This window comes from Mirounga leonina, unplaced genomic scaffold (genome assembly GCF_011800145.1).
Source record: "Mirounga leonina isolate KUSES-001 unplaced genomic scaffold, KU_Mleo_1.0 Mir_94, whole genome shotgun sequence".
NCBI lineage: Eukaryota > Metazoa > Chordata > Mammalia > Carnivora > Phocidae > Mirounga > Mirounga leonina.
The window spans coordinates 5,866,048-5,888,887 of NW_023270855.1; the positions used below are offsets into that span (position 1 = coordinate 5,866,048).

The 22,840-nt window shown below is 37.9% G+C and overlaps 1 protein-coding gene across 5 annotated transcripts in view; it reads left to right on the forward strand.

Moving 5' to 3' along the window:
* The window catches only part of RAF1 (Raf-1 proto-oncogene, serine/threonine kinase), a 71,539-nt gene that overhangs the window by 19,524 nt on the left and 29,175 nt on the right, over positions 1-22,840 (forward strand). Inside the window, exon 1 of one of the 5 annotated variants that reach the window (XM_034997362.1) lies at positions 14,465-14,502. The exons of the other annotated variants lie outside the window; for them this stretch is intronic. The gene's annotated coding sequence lies outside the window, so the exon portion shown is untranslated. Of the gene's footprint in view, positions 1-14,464; positions 14,503-22,840 lie in introns of those variants that run through there. 5 annotated transcript variants of the gene reach the window in all.

The following is a 22,840-nucleotide window of genomic DNA, read 5'->3' on the forward strand; positions in this document are numbered from 1 at the left end:
TGGACCGGGCTTTCCTGAAGCCATTCTACTTTTGGTCTTGTTAGTTAAATGACCCAGTAAATTATTTTTATTTATGCAGTTTGAGTTGGGTTTTCTGTTACTTGCAACTCAAACTTTTAAGTAATAGCACCCAGCTTACCCCTAAACCACCTATAATTCACTTCAAATATCTGGGAGCCTGTACTTAGGAAAATCAGGTCAAAGTGTATGCTGCCAGGTGAATTAAATTTGTCAGCAAGTACTGATTGAGCTGTTCATCTATTCATTTATTCAGTTGATGTTTGAGCACCTACTCTGCCAGACCCCATGCTAGGTGAAGGAGCTGAAGATTGGTTCCTGCTCTCGGGGAACTTACAGTTTAGAGGAGTAATAGTTAAGTGTCTTTTTTCTTGAAATAAGCTTCTCCCCACCATTGTTTCAGTTTTCTTTGTTTTAGAATGTGCTGCTCTGTCTCATTTGTATCTCTTTATTGTAATACTTCTACCTTGCAGTAGAGTGTATAGTTTTACTACAGTTAAATAATATGTAATGTATCCCCCACCTCATTTGTTAAGTATAAGGGGTAGATATACTTGAGCTGTTAAAGATTTTATTTATTTATTTGACAGAGAGAGACACACACAGTGAGAGAGGGAACACAAGCAGGGGGAGTGGGAGAGGGAGAAGCAGGCTTTCCGCGGAGCAGGGAGCCCGATGCGGGTCTGGGATCATGACCCAAGCAGAAGGCAGACGCCCAACGACTGAGCCACCCAGGTGCCCCGTAAAGTTGGATTTCAAACCCAGTACCTTTCCTGCTTAAGTAATTGATAGAAAGTGCTTAGTTTGGTCCGCAGAATGTAGTAAGCAATCAAATTATTGCTGCTGCTGTTCATTTATTTAGCAAATATTTTTTTGAGTGACTGCTCTTCATACTTTTACTTCTTAAGGATAGAAATGTTTTTTCTTAGAACTTTTAGGTGCAAGGAACAGTGTCCTTTTCAAACTAGATTAAATATAGTAGTGAATCTTGTGGGTGCCTACTGGGGTTTGGGGCAAGAAAAGTTGCAGGATGTATGAGAGAGTGGAGTCAGGAAATAGTTCAGAAACCCAGATGGCCACTACGAGTTATTGCAGACCTGCCTTTTTGTTAGGTAACAGCTGTATTGAGATATCATTTACATATCATGCAATTCACCCATTTAAAGTATATAATTGAGTGTTTTTTGGGGATATATTAACAGTTGCACAACCATTACTACAGTCAAATTTAGAACATTTCCATCACCCCCATAAAGAAACCCCTTAGCTATAACCCTCCAAACCTCTCTATCTCCCCAGCCCTAGACAACTTTCTATCTCTATGTGCTTACCTGTTCTGGACTTTTATATGAATGGAATCACGTATTACGGATTTTTATGATCGACTTATTTCATCATCCATGTTGAGGCATGTATAAGTACTTCATTCTTTTTAATGACTAAGTAATATTGCATCATTTAGATATCCATTCCTCCATTGATTGGGCGTTTTTGCTATTAGGAGTAATGCTGCTAAGGTTCTAATAACCTACAAGTGTAACTTAAAGGCCTGTAATTCCAGTCTGTTGGAAAGAGAGAAGCCTGATGTTTTTTATTGCTCTGGGCAGTCTTTTGGAAGAGAAAAGAATAATTTTTATTGGGTTTTATTTGGAAATATTGAAAGTAACAAGAGGATACTTTTTTTTTTTTTAAAGATTTTTATTTATTTGACAGAGGGAGTGAGAGAGGGAACACCAGCGGGGGAGTGAGAGAGGGAGAAGCAGGCTTCCCACAGAGCAGGGAGCCCAATGTGGGACTCGATCCCAGGACCCTGGGATCATGACCCGAGCCAAAGGCAGATGCCCAACGACTGAGCCACCCAGGCGCCCCTTATAACATAAATGTACTACCTTAACCATTATTGTGTATATAGTTCAGTGACATTAAGTGCATACACACTCTGCAACCATCCACCACTATCTCCAGACCTTCTTTATCATCCCAGACTGAAACTCCACACTCATTGAACTCCCCAGTACTACCTCCCCTTGCTGCCCCTGGCAACTACAATTCTACTTTCTGTTTCTATGAATTTGACTAGGTATGTAATGTAAGTGGAGTCATACAATATCTGTTTATTTTTATTTTTATTTTTATTATTTATTTTTTAAGTAAGCTTTAAATCCAATGTGGGGTTTGAACTCATGACCCTGAGATCAAGAGTTGCATGTATTAGTACTTCATTTCTTTTTTTTTTTTTTTTTTAAAGATTTTATTTATTTACTTGCGAGAGAGAGAATGAGAGGCAGAGAGCACGAGAGGGAAGAGGGTCAGAGGGAGAAGCAGACTCCCCACTGAGCAGGGAGCCCGATGCGGGACTCGATCCCGGGACTCCAGGATCATGACCTGAGCCGAAGGCAGTCGCTTAACCGACTGAGCCACCCAGACGCCCCACTTCATTTCTTTTTTATGACTAAGTAATATCCTATTATTTGGATGTACTACATTTTATTCATTTATGGGTCTTGTGAACACTTGAATTGTTTTTTGTTTTGTTTTGAACACTTGAATTGTTTCCAGCTTTTGGCTATTAGAATTAATGCTGCTGTGAACATGGGGGTATGTATATTTTGCTTTTAGTTCTTATGGTTCTATCCAGAAGTAGACTTCCTGAATCATAGAGTAATTCTATTTTTAATTTTTTGAGGAACTGCCGTACTGTTTTCCTTGGTGGCTGCACCATTTTACATTCCTACCAGCAGTGCTGCGAGAGGGTTCCAATTTCTCCACATCCTTGTCAACACTTCTTTTTGTCTTTCTGGGTAATAGCTGTTCTAATAGGTGTGAAGTGGTATTTTGTGGTTTTGATTTGCATTTCCCTGATTAGTGATCTTTTTGTGTTCTTTTTGGCTGTTTCTGTATCTTCTTTGACAAAATGTCTATTCAGATTCTTTGCCTAATTTTTAAATTTGGTTGTCTTTTAAATTACTGAGTTGTAGGAATTCTATATTTGATAGAATATTCATATTGTATATGCAAATCCCTTGTCAGATATATTATTTGCAAATATTTTCTCCCATTCTGTGGGTTGTCTTTCACTTTCTTTATGGTGTCTTTTGAAGCACAAAAGTTTTTAATTTTGATGAAGTCCAATTTATTTATTTTTTCTTTTGTTGCTTGTGCTTTTGGTGTTGTATCTTAAGAAGCCACTGCGAAATCCAAGATCATGAATTTATTCCTGTCTTTTCTCCTATGTGTTTTATAGTTTCAGAGTTTTAGCTCTTACATTTAGGTCTTGAACCATTGGGTTAATTTTTGTATATGCTGTGGAGTAGGGGCCCACCTTTATTCTTCTGCAGGTGGATATCCAGTTGCTGCGACCATTGAATTATTTGGCACCTTTCTCAGTTCTATTCCACTTATCTGTATGTCTATTCTATGCCAGTACCACACGGTCTTGATTATGGTAGCTTTGTAATAAGTTGTGAAATTGAAGTGTGAGTCCTTCAGCTTTGTTCTTCTTTTTCAAGATTGTTTTGGCTATCCTGGATCCCTTGAGTTTCCATTTGAATTTTAGGGTTAGCTTGTCGATTTTTATGAAGAAGCGTATTCTGGTAGGAATTGTGTTGAATCTATAGATAAGTTTAGAGAATACTGCCATCTCAACAGTAAACTGGCTCTTACTGTTTTGAACCTACATGGACCAACATTCTTATCTTTTAGCTCCTGAGTTTACACGTTTTCTTTTTTTAAATTATTATTATTTTTTTATATATATATATATATTTAAAGATTTTATTTATTTATTTGACAGAGAGAGACACTGTGAGAGAGGGAACACAAGCAGGGGGAGTGGGAGAGGTTTGAGAAGCAGGCCTCCCGCGGAGCAGGGAGCCCGATGCGGGGCTCGATCCCAGGACCCTGGGATCAGGACCAGAGCTGAAGGCAGACACCTAATGACTGAGCACCCGGGTGCCCGAGTTTACATGTTTTCAATTCAGAGGACCATTCTGTCTAGTCTCTGAATTTCATATCAAGTCCCCAGCTTGGATCCTTGCTACATTCAGTTGTAGTGGGGCCTAGAGGGACAGGATCATGAATATGAATGAGGAAATGTTGCTGCTCTGGGTTTATTCCTGTGGGTGAAGGAAGGAAGTTCTCAAAAGAGGAGTGTGGGTTTGAGAAACAACATAGAGTTGTCCAGCACACTTTTCACTAATGAAGGCAGTAATTCAGGGTAGAAAGGCTGTGGAAAGTATAGTGGAATAGAACCTTGCGGTACATCCATGGTTGAGGCAGGAGGAAGAATAGAAGCCAGTAAAGCAGATAGCTCTTCAGAGATACAATTGGAGACAGAAGAAACCCCTGGAAGTGCAGTATAATGGAAGTCTGTCTGTCTGTCTCTGTCTTTAAATTTTCTTTTTTTCTTTATTGAAGTATAGTTGACACACAATGTTACATTATTTTCTGATGTACAACATAGTGATTATATGTCATGCTATGTTCACCACAAGGGTAGCTACCATCTGTCACCATACAATGATACTATAATACCATTGACTATATTCCCTATGCTATACCTTTTATCCTCGTGACTTACTCATTCCATAACTGGAATGAAAGGCTCTTCAGGAAGAAGGCAGAAGAAGGAGCATTAGGCTGAGAAAAGCTCTAGATTTGATTGCTAGGATTTTATTGATGATCAGACTTGCTTAAAAGCCTGACAGATAAGTAATGGCAAAGTACAAGCTCATGTATTTAAAGAATGTATTGCCTGTTTTAGACAAAGATGTTCGATATAACCATCAGAGAAATGCACATCTAAACCACAGAAAGAGGGCGCCTGGGTGGCTCAGTCATTAAGCATCTGCCTTCGGCTCAAGTCATGATTCCAGGGTCCTAGGATCAAGTCCCGTATCGGGCTCCCTGCTCAGGGGGACTCTGCTTCTCCCTCTCCCTCTGCGCCCCACCACCCCGGCTGGCGCGCACTCGCACTCTCTTTCCCTCCCTCTCTCACTCTCTCTCAAGTGAATAAATAAAATCTTAATCTCATTGTGGGTTTTTTTTTTTTTATCACCTCACAGCCATCAGAATGGCTGTTATCAAAAAGACATGAATTAACAAGTGTAGGGTGAGGATGTGGAGAAAAGGGAGCCCTCATACTTTGTTGGTGGGAATGTAAATTGGTGGGAATGGAAAATAGTATGGAGGTTCTTTAAAAAATTAAAGATAGAACTACCAAATGATTCAGCAATACCACTTCTGGGTATTTATCCGAAGAAAATGAAAACACTAATTTGGAAAGACATGCAGGGCACCTGGGTGGCTCAGTCATTAAGTGTCTGCCTTTGGCTTAGGTCCTGATTGGGATCGAGCCCCGCATTGGGCTCCCTGCTCCGTGGGAAGCCTGCTTCTCCCTCTCCCACTCCCCCTGCTTGTGTTCCCTCTCTCACTGTGTGTGTCTCTCTCTCTCAAATAAATAAATAAAAAGTCTTAAAAAAAAAAAATGACATGCACCCTTATGTTCATTGCAGCATTGTTTACACAATAGCCAAGATAATGGAAGCAACCTGAGTGTCCATCAGCAGATGAATAGATAAGGAAGATGTGGCATGTGCATGTGCACTCACACACAGAGGTATTATATTACACAGCCATAAAAAGGAATGAAATCTTGCCATTCATGACAACATGGATGGACCTAGGGGGTGTTAAGTAAAATAGGTCGGGCAGAGAAAGACAGATACCATATGATTTCACTTACATGTGGAATATAAAAAGCAAAACAAATGAACAAACGAAACAACAGAAATAGATTCATAGATATAAAGAACAAACTGATGGTTTCTGGAGGGAAGGGGAGTGGGGGAATGGACCAAATAGATGAAGGGGATTAAGAGGTACAAACTTTCAGTTATAAATAAGATATGGGATGTAATGTATAGCATAGAGAATATAGTTAGTAATACTGTAAAAACTATGAATGGTGACAGACTGTAAGTAGTCTTATACAGTGATCATTTCCTAATGTATATAAATAATGAATTACTATGTTGTATACCTGAAATTAATATTGTATGTCAAATATACTTCAATAAACAAAATATATTGCCTTTGCTAGACTAGTGTTTCACCAACTTTATTTACATACTACCTTCCTTTTACTAGAACAGAGAATCATCTATTGTATTACTTGTTTAATATTTTATTTTAAATAGCTCATGTTTAAAATTAAGTACATTTATAGTACATTTATTTTTTAAAGGAAACTTTAAAACACTACCATATATAGAAAACCAATATAGGCATTCCTGCCACAATGTGATAAATGTTCCTGAAAATACATACATTTTGTCAAATTGATTTATACACCAAAAATAACAGGGCTTGTAGGTAAAATGAGGACAGACCACCTAAATCTATTCAATTTAAGACTCCTAATATAAATGTAAATTCTAACATAAATATTAGCATAGTTCAAAATACAGTTTAAATTCTTTTTTTCTTTAAGATTTTATTTATTTATTTGACAGAGACACAGTGAGAGAGGGAACACAAGCAGGGGGAGTGGGAGAGGGAGAAGCAGCCTTCCCGCCAAGCAGGGAGCCCGATGCAGGGAGCCCGATGTGGGGCTCTATCCCAGGATCCTGGGACCATGAGAACCGAAGGCAGACGCTTAACGACTGAGCCACCCAGGCACCCCGCGACAGTTTAAATTCTTAATAAATATATACCATAGTAAATATAGAACTTTAACTTTTTTTTTTTTTTTAAGAACTTTGAATCACAGAGTTTAGGGCTGAATGATAACATCATCCTGAATGCAGAGGCAAAGCAGGTACAAGTTTCTTTGCTGGAGATGTAGTGATGTATTGAGGGTGAATGGATGTGACTCAGTATCACATGTTGATTTCTTTTTTGCAAAAATGGGGAGAACCATGTTAAAAGCACTTTTCAAAATACATAGTCAAAATGAACCCAGAAGAAGTTGCTAGGAGAATAGGAATAATCACATGTAGTACTAGATTCCTTTGCTGCTGTTTTAACGAAACAATAGTATTGATTTTTAGTTAGATATTATGGTCAGTGGCTTTGAGTTGGAAATCTTTTTTTTTTTAATTCTTTTTTATTAAAAAAAAATTAGGAAGTGCTAAAGAAGTATTAAAGATACCAAACAAACTTTTTCCTTACCATGATCTTTATCGGGTGTTATTTTATGTCATGTCCACAAGTTTCCTAAAATCATTTTATAAACCATAAGTAATATATATATAATATATAATATCCCATGCTTTGGGAAACCCTATGCTGTTAAGACCCTTTTATTCATGTTGTTCAACTACCTAGAGTTTCTCAAGACCCAGGTCTCACTACCTCCTCTACAAGAGTCTACTTAAAGGGATATAGGATCATGTAAAACTTTAAAAATGTGAACTTTCCCCTACTTTTTCTCTCTCAATTCTCTGAAGAAAAGAAAAAGCCATTGTGTGGATGATTGCTGGTGGTGGTAGTTTGAGGTTGCTAATCATGTAATTATGGCTTTTTTTTTTTTTTTAAGATTTTATTTATTTGAGAGAGTGAGCATGAGTCGGGGGGTGGCGCAGAGGGAGAGGGAGAAACAGATCCCCGTTGAGCAGGGAGCCTGATGTGGGGCTACATCCCAGGACCCTGAGATCATGACCTGAGCTGAAGGCAGATGCTTAACCGACTAAACTACCCAGGCACTCCGTAATTATGGCTTCTTGTCCCTGATGCACAATTGTTATCTAGGGATTTCCCTCCGCTGGCCTCTTGGGGATTCCATTTGCTTTCCTGTGTGGATGCCATTTCCTAGATCTCAACCTTTTCTCTTTTGTTGATTTACTGTTACTCATCTAACAAATTCCTTGCGAAAAGGATCATGAAGAATAAACATTTTGTAATTTTGAATGTCTGAAAATAGCTCTCTTCTACCTTTATTGATAGTTTGGCTGATTATTCTAAGTTGGAGATAATTTTTCTTTAGAATTTAGAGGCTTTGCTACATTGTGTCTTCCAGTGTTGGGAAATTTGAAGCTATTCTTTTTTTCGTTTTTAAAAAGATTTTAGGGCGCCTTGTGGCTCAGTCAGTTAAGTGTCTGCCTTTAGCTCAGGTCAGGATCCCAGGGTCCTGGGGTTGAGTCCCAGATCAGGCTCCCGGCTTGTTGGGGAGTCGGTTTCTCCCTCTTTCTCTCACGCACACTCTTTCTCTCCCTTGCAAAAGTAAATAAAATCTTTAAAAAAATAAATAAAAGACTTTATTTTTAAGTAATCTCTACACCCAACATGCGGCTTGAACCCACGACCCCAAGATCAAGAGTCTGACTGAGCCAGTCAGGCTCCCCTGAAGCCATTCTTATTCCTGATCCTTTGTATTTTTTCTTTGGAAGTTTATAGGATCTTCTGGTCTTCCATTGTAAAATTTAATGTGCTAGGCATTTGATGGGCTCTCTTCTGATAACTCCAGTTAATCTGAGAGTCATTTAGTTGTGGTTTTTTTCTCTGTGTGTTTTGGTCTTTATCATCCATGTTAGAGGCTTTCCTGAAATGTCTGGTAATCCTTAGCAATCTGTATTTTTATTTTTAAAAGGATAGGATTAAACAGCTGATTGGAATCTTTGAGCGCAGTAGGTTAGGCTTGTGTCTTTGAATTTCAGTGTAAGGCAGGGGAACTCATGTCAGTTTCATTGGGCCTGGTTGCCCAGCTATGGAAGAAACTGTTGGTCTCTGCATTCAGTTAGCATTGTTTTCAGAATGGCATGAATGCTTTCACCTGTACCTGGCATCTCCCACTCTAGAGACCTTCCATTTTACCTTTTACAGGAATAAACCCGTCTTATTAGAAGGGATTCAGAGAACTCTTTGGGGACTAGGTTATTACTGAGTTCAACTTTTCTTTGAATGAGTATAAAAAACACAAAATAATCTCACTCAATACTTAACCTGCTGATGGAAAGCTGACCTAGTATGAAATTCTTACAAATATTTCACCTACTGATGTTGGCTTTATCAATCTGTATCTTTACCCTTTCTAAACCTTTAGAAGCTTTTGTCACGTGCTCGCTTCGGCAGCTCATATGCTAGAAGCTTTTGTTACTTCTAAGAAGTTGAAGTAGCATCACAACCCTCCTTTTCCGGGTTAAACCTCCCCCACCAAAAAAAAAAAAAGATCAGAAAAAATAGATAGTGGCCAATCACTTCAGAAAATAAACTTAGCTTAAAAACAAAGTCACTCAAGGCCAGTTTTAAAATATTAAAAATATGAAAGTAGCAGCACTCTTACATAATTCTTTTATACTTAGTAATTCCATTCCTAGGGTGTTAGGCAAAATACCTATATATCTGAAGGTGTTTATTTCAAGTTGTCGGTTAGGACAAGTAGAGTACGTTATTATTTGTAAGAGGGGTTCTGATTTCAGAGATTCTAAATTTGAAAAAATTTGTGACTTAAAAATAGTAAGAATTACAGCCAACACAATGGAGTATCATTACAGAAATGATTATCAAATATTTAAAATTAAATTGGAAAGAGAATAATGTAGCACAGCATTTGGATCAAAAATGCAATTGTGCATATATATGGACAAGGATTAAGGCCATTACTAGCTCCAAGGCACCATTGCTAAATAGCAAAAGGTCCATAGCTCAGATAGCAGGGCTGCCTCCTTCGTATGAATTAGGAGAATCCCCTTCCTCTAGGCTGATGCTGAGTACCAGGCACATTGCTTAGCAAGTGAAGCATGGGCTGAATTTCTGCGCTCTCTGATTTCCTATGCTGGGTATCCTTGTGTAAGGCAGAAGCTATAACTATCATTTACTATATGTAAGGCACACTGTTAAGTGCTTTACAAAGATTGGACAATTTTCATATCTCAGTGAAGTGTTATCTGCTTTTACAGTTAATTCTTCAGCTCAGGCATCTTCTGAACTCCATAATTATGAACCTACTGCTTGTGTAGTTAATTTGCAATATAGCAGCTGGAGTAGTCCTTTTAACACCTAAGACAGATTGTGTGTCTTCTCTGCTCAGAACCTTTCAATGGCTTTCCATTTCACTTAGTAAAAGGTAAAGTCCTTACAGTGAACTATAAGGCAGTATGTTATCTGCATTGCCCCCCCTCCCCTCAACTGTACTTTGACTTCACTGAATTTTGTGATATCTTTGCTGTTCTTTGTGCACAGAATTTAGGGTTTTCTCTGGCTGTTCCTTGTGCCTTGAATATTCTTCTAGCTATCTGCAAATCAAACTCCCTGACTTCCAAGTCTTGGCTCAGCTGTACCTCCTCATTGAGGCCTACTCTGACCATTATAAATTGCAGCTTGCCTCTATGCCCTAGCAGTGATAACCCACTGTCATCTTACCTAATTTATTTTACTGTGTGTCTCTCTGCTGGAAGATGTACTTCTAATACCAGGGTCTTTGTCTCTCATTCACTGAGGTAACCTAAGCAACTAGAGCAGCACCTGGTACATAGTGGGTGTTCAGTAATGTTTATTGCATTGAATGATTGAGTGAAAACGGTGTGGGAGAAGTTAAGCATTTTGGCAAAAGTCCACACAGCTAATAAAAGGTGGAGGTAGATTTTGAACTGATATTTATGTGTTTTGTTTCTACTATTAGAAGATAATATCCAAAGAATGTGTTAGGATGAGTAAGATTATGAATAACTTTTTTCTTTTATCCTCCCTCCCCAAATTTAATTTTTATTATGTCCTATTTTAAATAAAAGCATAATTAAAAAATAAGTTACCAGAGTAGAAGGAAAAAGCCAGCTATCAGGAAGCTAGAGCAGGCAGCCACAAGGTTGAAATCTGGCACTGCATCTGAGGAAGAGCTTGTCTTACAAATGCACTGATCTTATCTGCCTTAAGAATAAAGAATGATGGTGTGATAAAGTCCTGGTAAAAGTTGTGAGTGCTTTTGATCTTAGATATTTTTTGAGTACTCTTGGCACTCTGTGTAACCTTGGACAATTTCATTTAACCTTTTTGGTCCTTCAAAATCAGGATAATAAGTCTCTCTCAGAGTTGTTGGGAGGATTAATGATATGGTATGTAAAGAACTGATACTTATTACGTACATATTGAAATGTAAAGAGCTACATATTATTATACATAATGTAGGTTCTTAATAGTGTACACACTGAAATGTAAAGAACTCAATAGCTATTAGCCAGTATCATCATTATCTTTATTGCTGCTGCTTATTTGGTACAGAATTTTTAGAAATTTTAGAAATATTTGATGTATCTTGTTACTTAGTGAGTTTTGGCACGTGGCAAAGTAGAGAGCAAACTAATACTGTTATTATTCAGATAGCTATAACAGGCTTTGCTAAATATATGTATTTTTCATGGATGCTTGTTTTTGGTTCTAATTTTATGTTATATCTTACAAATAACCATTGTTTTCTTAACAATTTACATAAATTTTAGATTCTATAACTACCATCCATTGGTTTTGAAGTCTTGGTTGAGTAACTTTTGTGGGTCAGGTGTCCTACAAAGTTCTGGGAGAATGAAGAAGGCATGCACTCTATCCTTAAGGAGCTTACAGGTAGTCAGGGAGGCAGACATGTAAATAAGTGTAATAAAAGGTGGAAAGTGCTGTTAATACATATTTAAATAATATGACTATGAAAAAAAGTACGGAGTAGTAAATTCTTTATGATTAGGGAGCAAAGAAGGGAGGCTTTATGAGGGAGAATTTCAGGTGCTTTGCCTAAAGAACATTATGGACCCAAAGCCTCAGTAGAGGCATACAAAATTCTACTGAGCGGATGCCCTCAAAGAAAGACTTCTGGAAACCAACTTTGTACATTTTAAGGTTTTCATACTGTACAAGGGCTGCAGTCCCTGAAACAATTCAAAAGAGACTTTTTTTTTAAATTGCAAGATTGTAAATAAGTATAATCTTTGTTGTATGTGCTTTGGAGAAGGATTTAAATTAGGGAAGGCATCTACAGTAAATTCAGTGAAATAGTTAACACCACCCTCTGGTATCTTCTTTGAAAGCTGAAAAGAACATCATCTCAGCAGGCAGGAAATGGAAGGCCTCATGGCAACAAAGATCATTATAAGAAGTGATAAATGAGAAAGTAGAAGAAGGGCTCTTTTTAGAGAGAGATGAATATTAGAAATTCAATAATTAATTTAGTAAATAAGACTATATAGTGTAAGAACCATGGATATATACCATTTCCATGCCTTCAAAATGGCATATTATTGGGGTGCCTGAGTGGCTCAGTTGGTTAAGTGCCTGACTCTTGGTTTCCACTCAGATCATGATCTCAGGGTTGTGAAATTGAGCCCCACATTGGGCTCCACACTGGGCGTGGAGCCTGCTTGGAATTCTCTTTCCCCCTGCCCCTCCCCCTCCCCCAAATGGCATATTAAAAGTTAGTCAGCCATGTAACCCAGTCAGCATTGGAGAATGGTCTCAGATTGCTGTCAGTGTATCCATTAGTTTATATCCATTAAAGTACTTTGCCACGTGCCAAAACTTCACAGTAAATTTGAATGATAAATAAAGTCACAAAATAACTAAAACTGAGAAAAGAATGAAAATTTAATATAGTGAGTTTTTTGAGTACACATAGCAATGAAGTATATGAAAACAGGAAGAATTACATGAAGTAGGAGAGCTGACTATTTCTAAATGTAAGGTAGAATTAGCATACACAGAGTTCATTGGGAGGGATAAGAAAGACACTTTAGGACTATATGGATCCTTTAAAAAAGTGATCATTCAAGGGTAAGAAGGTGTATTTTATATGGGTTAATGCATTTGGAGAAATCGATGTAAGGTGGTCTAGGGATTCTGGGCTTTCAAACTTAGTGGTCCACACTAAACAGTACTTAAAAAAAAAAAAAAGATTAAAGTAATCACTACACCCCATGTGGGGCTTGAATTCACGACCCCGAGGTCAGGAATTGCCTGCTCCTCTGGCTGAGCCAGCCAGGCACCTCAAAATGTACATTTTTATAATGTATGTGTATCTGAATCAAAGACTTCTCAAAATAATACTTATCTGTACGATGTGTGATACATTCTGTTCTATCTTATTTTTGAAGAAAGCTGGTCATAACTCACCAAAATGATTTCCTGACAACTGAAGGAAAATACCCCATAGTTTGAAAAAAGTACTGAGTTACACTCTAGGAAAGAAAGAGACTTCAGCTTTTTAAGTCTCTTCTCTGAAGAATCTGGCTATTAAGGTACTGATTCTTGGGGGCGTCTGGCTGGCTCAGTAAGTAGAGCATCTGACTCCTGATCTCGGGGTTGTGGGTTCGAGCCCCACGTTGGGTGTAGAGATTACTTAAAAATAAAAAGTCTTTAAAAAGTACTGATTCTGTCCCTTTTTGAAACCATATTGGTGCTATTTTAGTTATACCACAAAAAGGGCTCAGGCTGTTTCACCAAACAAATGTTTAAGGTCAGGGAACTTTTGTGATAAAAAAAGCTACTATTTTGTCCATATGAAGAGAGTTATCTAAAAAAACTTTTTTTTTTTTTATCATTGGACAGAAATGAGCTTTTAAAATTAGATTCCATATAAACTCTTTGTTACCAAAGTTATCTTCAAATGGTGTACTTAATACTCTTAAACAATATACTTTTATGTAAGAGTTGAAAAGTTTGCATAAATACCAAGAAATACATTGTGAACAGTTTTAATTAATTTTTTTTTTTTGATGTTTACTTTTGACACTACACAACATGTATAGTCCTTTATTTTCTTAAGTTTGTTTTGGAGAGGGACAGAGAGAGAGAATCTCCAGCAGACTCCCTGCTGAGTGAGGAGCCTGATGTGGGGCTTGATCCCATGACCCCAAGATCATGATCCGAGCCAAAATCAAGAGTCAGATGCTCAACCAACTGAGCCACCCAGGTGCCCTTATAGTCCTTTAAAGTGTTTAAAAAATTTATTGCTGACAGATAACGTGACATTGGCCTCATTCTGACATTATGGAAAACAGTTTACCATTTTAGCAGTGAAACCCAGTAGTTTTTTTTGCCCCTTAAATGTAAAAGTGTATAAAATACTCCCTATGTAAAACTTAGAAGTTTTCTTTTTAAAAAGCTTTCCCAGGGGGCGCCTGGGTGGCTCAGTCGTTAAGTGTCTGCTGTCGGCTCAGGTCATGATCCCAGGGTCCTGGGATCAAGCCCACATCGGGCTCCCTGCTCAGCGGGAAGCCTGCTTCTCCCTCTCCCACTCCCCCTGCTTGTGTTCCCTCTCTCGCTGTGTCTCTCTCTGTCAAATAAATAAAATCTTTAAAAAAAAAAAAGCTTTCTCAGGCAAAACAAAGTAGGATTTTTCATAACTTTTCATAGTGTTTTTCGTAGATAAAAATGTCTGGTTAAATATTCTTCATTTTTAAAATTTTTAAATTTTTAATTGAAGTGTAACTGACATAAGAATGTTTTAGTTTCAGGTGTACAGCACAGTGAATGGACATTTATATACATTACAAAATGTTTACCATGGTAAGTGTAGTTACCACCTCTCACCAAAGTTAATATAATATTATTGACTATATTTCCTAGTGTTGTACTTTTCTTTCCTGTGACTTATTTTATAACGAAGTTTTTAACCTCTTAATGCCCTTCACCTATTTGGCCCATTCTACCACTCCCCTCCCCTCTGGAAACCACCAGTTTGTTTTCTGTATATAGAATCTGTTTCTGTTTTTGTTTTGTTTTTTAGATTCCATATTTAAGTGAAATCGTACAGTATTAGTCTTTCTCTGACTTACTTCATTTAACCTAATACCCTTGAGGTCCATCCATGCGTCCATGTTGTCACAAATGGCAAGATCTCTTTTTTTTATGGCTGAGTAGTCGTGTGTGTGTGTGTGTGTGTGTGCGCGTGTGCGTGTACCCACACCACATTTTCTTTATCCTTTCATCTTTCGGTGGACACTTGGGTTGCTTTCGTATCTTGGCTGTTGTAAATGCAGTGAATATAGGGGTGCATTTATCTTTTCAAATTAGCACTTTTGTTTTCTTTGGATAAATGCCCAGAAGTGGAATTACTGGATCATGTGGATCATCATCTGATTTTACTGTGTTGAGGAACTTCCATACTGTTTCCATAGTGGCTGCACCAGTTTACATTCCCACCAACAGTGCACAAGGGTTCTCTTTTCTTCATAGTCTCACCAACACTTGCTATTATATATATATATATACACATATGTGTGTATATATATGGTTTTTTTATATGTACACCAGCCATTCTGACAGGTTTGAGGTGATAATCTCACTGTGGTTGTGATTTGCGTTTCTCTGGTGATTAGTGATGTTGACCATCTTTTCATGTGTCCATTGGCTGTTCATGTGTCCATTGGCTGTATGGTGTTTTTTTGTTTTTGCCTTTTTTTTTTTTTTTTTTTTTTTTTAAGAAGTGTCTTCAGGTCCTCTGCTCATCTTTTAATCAGATTGTTTGGGTGTTTTTTTGCTGTTGAGTTCTATGAGTTTTTTTTTTTTTTTTTAAGATTTTATTTATTTATTAGAGAGACAGCCAGAGAGGGAATACAAGCAGGGGGAGTGGGAGAGGGAGAAGCAGGCCTCCTGGTGAGCAGGGAGCCGGATGTGGGGCTCGATCCCAGGATCACAACCCGAGGCTAAGGCAGATGCCCAATGACTGAGCCGCCCAGGCGCCCCATGAGTTCTTTATGTATTTTGGATATTGACCCCCTATTGGATATATTGTTTGCAAATATCTTCTCCCATTTAGTAGTTTGCCTTTTCATTTTGTTGGTATTTTCCTTGGCTATGCAAAAACATGTTAGTTTGATATGACCCTATTGTTTATTTTTTGCTTTTGTTGCCCTTGCCTGAGGAGACAGATCCAAAAAATATTGCTAAGACCAATGTCCAAAAATCTACTGCATATGTTTTCTTTTAGAAGTTCTGTAGTTTCAGGGCTTGTATTCAGGTCTTTAATCCAATTTGAGTTTTTGTGTGTATGTGTGCATGTGGTAAAAGAAAGTTACTTCACTCTTCTGCATATAGCTGTCCAGTTTTCCCAGCACTATGAGGAGACTGTCTTTTCACTATTGTATATTCTTCTTTTGTTGTAGATTAATTGCCAGTATAAGTGTGGGTTTATTTCTGGGCGTTCTGTTCTGTTCCATTGTAAAGAGAGAGAGAGAGAGAGAGAGTGCGTGTGTGTGTGTGTGTTGTGCCAGTGCCATACAGTTTTGATTATTATACCTTTGTAGTATAGTTTGGAATCTAGGATTGTGATCCTTCTAGGTTTGTGATCCTTCCAGCCTTTTCTTTCTCAAGATTGCTTTGGCTATTTGGAATCTTTTGTGGTTTCATATAAATTGTAGGATTATTTGTTCTAGTTCTGTGAAAAATCCTATTGATACTTTGTTAGGAATTGCACTGAATCTGTAGATTGCTTTGGGTAATGTGGGCATTTTAACAATATTCTTCCAATCTATGAGCATGGTGTATTTTTTCATTTATTAATTGTCTTCATTTTCTTTCTTCAGTGTCTTAATAGTTTTCAGAGTACAGGTCTTTCACCCCTTGATTAAATTTATTTCTAGGTATTATATTCTTTTTTTTTTTTTTTAAAGATTTTTATTTATTTATTTGACAGAGAGAGACACAGCGAGAGAGGAGCACAAGTGGGGGAGTGGGAGAGGGAGAAGCAGGCTCCCTGCAGAGCAGGGAGCCCGATGCGGGACTCAATCCCAGGACCCTGGGATCATGACCTGAGCTCAAGGCAGTCGCTTAACCAACTGAGCCACCCAGGCGCCCCTCTAGGTATTATATTCTTAAAATCATTTTTAAAAACGATTTACAGAATTAGGGTGCGCATGAGCAGAAAGAGAGGGAGAGAATCTCCGAGCATGGAGACAATCGCTCAGCATGGAGCCTGATGCAGGGCTCAATCCCATGGCCCTGAAACCATGACCTGAGCCAAAACCAAGAGTTGGATGCTCAACCAACTGAACCACCCAGGTGCACCTCTGGGTATTTTCTTTTTAATGCAGTTGTAAATGGGATTATTTTCCTAATTTCTCTTTCTGCTAGCTTGCTTTACTGAATTCATTCTAAATTTTTTTTTTTGGGTGGTCTTTAGGGTTTTCTATATATAGATAGTATCATGTCATTTGCAAATAGTGACAATTTTACTTCTTTAGCAATTTGGATGCCTTTTATTTCTTGTCTGATTGCTGTGGCGAGGACTTGCAGTACAATGTTGAATAAAAAGTGATTAGAGTGGACATCCTAGTCTTGTTCCTGATCTTAGAAGAAAAACTTTCAGCTTTTTACTGTTGAGTATCAGGAGTGGGTGTCATATATGGCCTTTATTATGTTACAGTATATTTCCTCTGTACCCACTTTAAGAGTTTTTTTTTTTATTTTTAATCATAATGGATGTTGAATTGTTAAATCCCTTTTCTGCATCTATTGAAATGATCATATGATTTTTATCATTGGTTGATTAATGTGGTGTATCAGATAGTTGCAGATATTGAACCATCCTTGTCTGCCTGAAATAAATCCCACTTGATCGTGGTGAATGATCCTTTTAATATATTGTTGACTTTGGTTTGCTAGTATTTTATTGAATATTTTGTAGCCATGTTTATTGGCAATATTAGCCTGTAATTATCTTTTTTTTTGGTAGTGACTTTAGTTTTGGTATCAGTATGCTGGCCTCATGAAATAAATTTGGAAGCATTCCTTTCACTTCAGTTTTTTGAAATAGTTTGAGAAGGATAGGTATTAGGTCTTCTTTAAATGTTTGGTAGAATCTGGGGCACCTGGGTGGTGCAGTCGGTTGGGCATCTGACTCTTGGTTTCAGCTCAGGTTGTGATCTCGGGGTCATGAGATTGAGCCCTGCATCAGGCTCCATGCTGAACACGGAGTCTGCTTTAGATTCTCTCTCCCTCTCCTGCTCATGTGCGCACGCTCTCAGAGAAATAAATCTTAAAAAAAATTTAAAAATAAATGTTTGGTAGAATTCACCCGTGAAGGCATTGGGTCCTGAACTTTTGTTTTTTTAGGAGTTTTTTTTTTTTAAAGATTTATTTATTTGACAGAGACACAGAGAGAGGGGGAACACAAGCAGGGGGAGTGGGAGAGGGAGAAGCAGGCTTCCCGCAGAGCGGAGAGCCTGATGTGGGACTCGATCCCAGGACCCTGGGATCATGACCTGAGCCGAAGGCAGACGCTTAACGACTGAGCCACCCAGGCGCCCCTGATTTGGCTTTCTAAGATAACGTATTTCTAGGAATTTATCCATTTCTTCTAGGTTGTCAAATTTGTTGGTGTATAATTTTTCATTGTCTTTTATACGTCTTTTCTGTTTTCTTTGTCTCAGTGTATTTCTGCTCTTTATTTCCTTCCTTTTACTAACTTTGGACTTTATTCTTCTTATTCTAGTTTCTTAAGGTGTAAGGTGGGATTCTTTGTGATTTTTCTTGTTTCTTGAGGTAAGCCTGTATTGCTATAAACATCCTTCTTAGAACTGCTTTTGCTGTGTCCCATAGATTTTGGAACATTGGGTTTCAGCTTTCATTTGTCTTAAGTTATTTTTTATTTCCTCTTTGATTTCTTTGTTGACTCATTGGTTGTTTAGTAGCCTATTGTGTAGCCTCCACATCTGTGTGTTTTTTCCTGTAATTGATTTTTAGTTTCATACCTTCATGGTCAGGAAAGATGTTTGATAGATTTCAGTCTTCTTAAATTTATTGATACTTGGCTGTGTGGTCTAACATGTGATCTGTCCTGGAGAATGTTCCATGTGCACTTGAAAAGAACATACACTTTGCTGTTTTTGGATGGAATTTTCTGTGTGTATATATGTTAAGTCCATCTGGTAATGTGTCATTTAAAGCCACGTTTCTTTACTGATTTTTTGGTCTGTATGATCTATCATTGATGTAAATGGGTGTTAAAGTCTCCTGTTATTATTGTATTACTGTCAGTTAATTTCCTTCTGTCCTTCCGTCCTTCCTCTCTATGCCCAACATGGGGTTTGAACTCATGACCTTGAAATAAAGAGTCACATGCTCTACTGACTGAGCTAGCCAGGTGCTCCTGCCAACGTCTTTCTTTATGCTTAATATTTGCTTTATATATTTAGGTACTCCTATGTTGAGTGCATCGATATTTACAGTTGTTTTATCTTCTTGTTGGATTGATCCCTCTATCATCATGTAATGCCCTTCTTTGTCTTGTTACAGTCTTTTGTTTTAAAGTCTTTTTGTCAGATACAGGTGTTGCTGCCCCATTTTTTTTTTTAATTTCCATTTGCACAAAATACCTTTTTTTATCCATTCACGTTCAGTCTGTATGTGTCTTTAGGTCTGAAGTGAGTCTAATAGGCATCATATAGTTGGGTTTTTTTTTTAAATATTTATTTGACACAGAGAGAGGGGGAGGGAGAGGGCACAAGCAGGGGGAATGGCAGGCAGGGGAGAAGCAGACTCCCTGCTGAGCAGGGAGCCCAACTGGGGGCTTGATCCCAGGACTCTGGGATCATGACCTGAGCCGAAGGCAGCCGCTTAACTGACTGAGCCACCCAGGCGCCCCGGGTTTTGTTTTTTTTAATCCATTCATTCATTCACCCTATGTCTTTTGATTAGTGTTTAGGTCATTTACATTTAAAATAATTATTGTGGTATAGGTGTATACTTATTGCCATTTTGTTAATTCTTTTCTTGTTGTTTTGTAGTTCTCTGTTCCCTTTTCCTTTTCTTTCTTTCCTTGTGTTTTGGTGACTTTTTTAGTGTTACGCTTGAGTCCCTTTCTCTTAATTTTTTTTTGTGTCTATTACAGGTTTTTGGCTTGTGGTTACCATAAGGTTCATATATAATGTCTTATGTATATAGCAGTCTATTTTAAGTTGATGGTCACTTAAGTTCGTATATTCTAAAAACACTACATTTTTACTCCCTCCATGTTTTTTTTTTTTTTTTTAATTTGTGTGTGTGAGAAAGAGAACGAGAACGAGCAGGAAGGGCAAAGGGAGAGGGGAAGAGAATCTCAAGCAGACTCTGTGCTAAGCACAGAGCCCAACACAGGGCTCAGTCTCTCACAACCCTGAGATCAGGATTGAGCTGAAACCAAGAGTTAGACGGTTAACCAACTGTGCCACCCAGGCACCCCCCTCCCTCCATGTTTTATGTATATGAGGTCACATTTTACATCTTTTGTGTATCCCTTAAGTAATTATTGTAGACATGATTGATTTTATTATTTTTGTCTTTTAGCCTTCATACTAGCTTTATAAGTGATTGATCTCTTTACTATATGTTTGCTTTTTTTTTTTTTTTTTTGACAGAGAGAGAGGGAGAGCACAAGCAGGGGGGATGGGGGAGGGAAAAGCAGGTTTCTCCACTGAGCAGGGAGCTTGATACAGGGCTCGATCCCAGGACCCTGGGATCATGACCTGAGCCGAAGGCAGACTCTTAACTGAGCCACTCAGGCTCCCCTATATGTTTGATTTTAGCAGTGAAACTTTTTTTCTTTCGTAATTTTCTTACCAGCCTATTTTTTTCCACTTAAAGAAGTCCCTTTAACATTTCTTGTAAGGCCAGTTTAGTGGTGATGAACTCTAACTTTTGTTTGTCTAGGAAACTCTTCTTCAGTTGTGAGTGATAACCATGCTGGGTTGAGTATTCTTCGTTGTAGTTTTCTTTTCTTTCAGCACTGTGAACATATCGTGCCACTCTTTCTGGACTGCAGAGTTTCTGCAGAGTTGATGTGAAAAGGTCAGCTTGTTTGTGTCTGAAGGTGTCAGCCTTCCAGGTGGAGGGAAGAAGAAATTCAAAAGTCCTGTGACTTTAAGCTTGACATGTTTGTTCAGAAAGAAGGAGTTTGGCTTATATTCTGAATCTCAAATAGGGGAGGGATATGTTGAGTTGCATCTTTAAGATTGCTCTGGTTGCTCTGTATTTCTAGATCAAGGGAACCATATCATTTCAGGCTAGTGAGATGCTCAGATGAACCCTCTTTCCTCATCTTTTTCTCTCATCTGGTTCTAAACTTCTTCATCTCTTCCTTTTTTAGTTGGGAAAAAAGATCTAGGGAAAAGAGCTGTGGGTGCCCCTAAGAAGTGACCTTATGGTAGTGAAGGGTTAGAATTAGGAGTGTGAAGGGGCTCAGGTTTAGGTGCCAGAGGGGAAGGCAGTGTGTCATGGCCCTGCCACTTGAAGGCTGTGATGTCTTGTCCTGCCTCTCCCCCTTACACAAATACAATAGGCTTCATAGAAATTTAGTTGTAATAGTAAAACACAAAAAACCAAAAAGTAGATAGATAATATATAGGAAGTAAAAATTCCTCACAATCCTGCTGAAATAATCACTGTTAATACTTTATTATTCTAGATTTTCTCACCTCTTTATGATTCTAGATTTTCCTCTTTCTAGACTAATATAAAAAGAGGTTCAAACTATATTTTTCATTTTTTGTCTTAGATGGCTTTTCTCCATCTGCACATACAGATTACTTCATTTACCACATAGATATTAACATTATGTTTAGTTCCCTGTTAGGTATTGGTCTTTCCCAGTTTTTAAGGCTATGAATAATGCTATAACGAAGATGCTTGTACATATATCTTTTCTCTTTTTTAAGTTTTTATTTGAATTCCAGTTAACATTCAGTGTAATACTAGTTTCAGGTGTACAATTTAATGGTTAAGCACATACATACATCACCCAGTGCTCATCACAAGTGCACTCCTTAATCCCCATCACCTAATTAACTCATCCCCCTACCCACCTCCCCTCTGGTAGCCATCAGTTTATTCTCTGTAGTTAAGGGTCTGTTTCTTGGTTTGCCCCCCTCTCTCTTTTTTTCTCTGTGCTCATTTGTATATATCTTTATACACTTGCCTTATACTTGTGTAGGATAAATTCCTAAAGAGTGCAATTGAATTACTAGGTCAGTCTTTAAATTTTCTCAGCTGCAAAATGGGGATGTAAGTCCTACCTAGAATATTTCTCTAAGGATTAGGTTGGATAATATGAATGGGATGTATGCAGTATATACTTCCTCATAATAGTAGGCACTTAGTAGATGGTAGGTATTATTAATAATAAGACCAAGTAAGTTTCTAAGGGAAGAAGGTGTGAGAAGGATGGGATTCCCTGTCAACATCACCATTTTCTAAAGAAGGAGATAAACCTCACTTCTGCATGATTGCTGACTCCCAGTCAATCCCAGGGCATGGTGTGTCCAAACTGCACAGTATCTAACTTTATCGTCATTCTGTGACTGTCTGTAGATTTCTATTGCAGTTTTCTTGTTGCCTACTTAAAACATTTGGTTATTTTTGGTTAGGTGACTATCTCTGCTTGCTCCTGTTTATAAGTTCGTTTTTGTACCAAAACTGAACTGTGAATGTTATGGTGGAAAGTTCATGAACTTTAAATTTAAACATCCATGGAATCTGGTTATTTTACCTATCATTTGGGTATTTTGGGGCAAGTAGTGTGATTTTTCTGTGCCTCATTTGTTTAAAGGGTAAATGGAGGATGGGATTTAAAGGCTTTGAGATCCTTATACACATTGAGATCATTTATATATCAAGTGTCTAATACACATCCTAGAAATACTAATTTCCTTCCTTTAAGGCAGAAAATTATGACTTTTACAGTTCTTTTTTAAAATTTCACTTCTCATAGTACTTACATGTTACTGATACCCAAGGGTAGTCACTTGCACTTAATATACAATAACTAAAGAAGAAGAGAAATGTAATTTAAAAAAATATTAGAAGCCAGGAGACCTGGGCCCATGGTCCAGGTTGGCTTTTAACTGGTGGTATAACCCTTGATGAGTCTTTT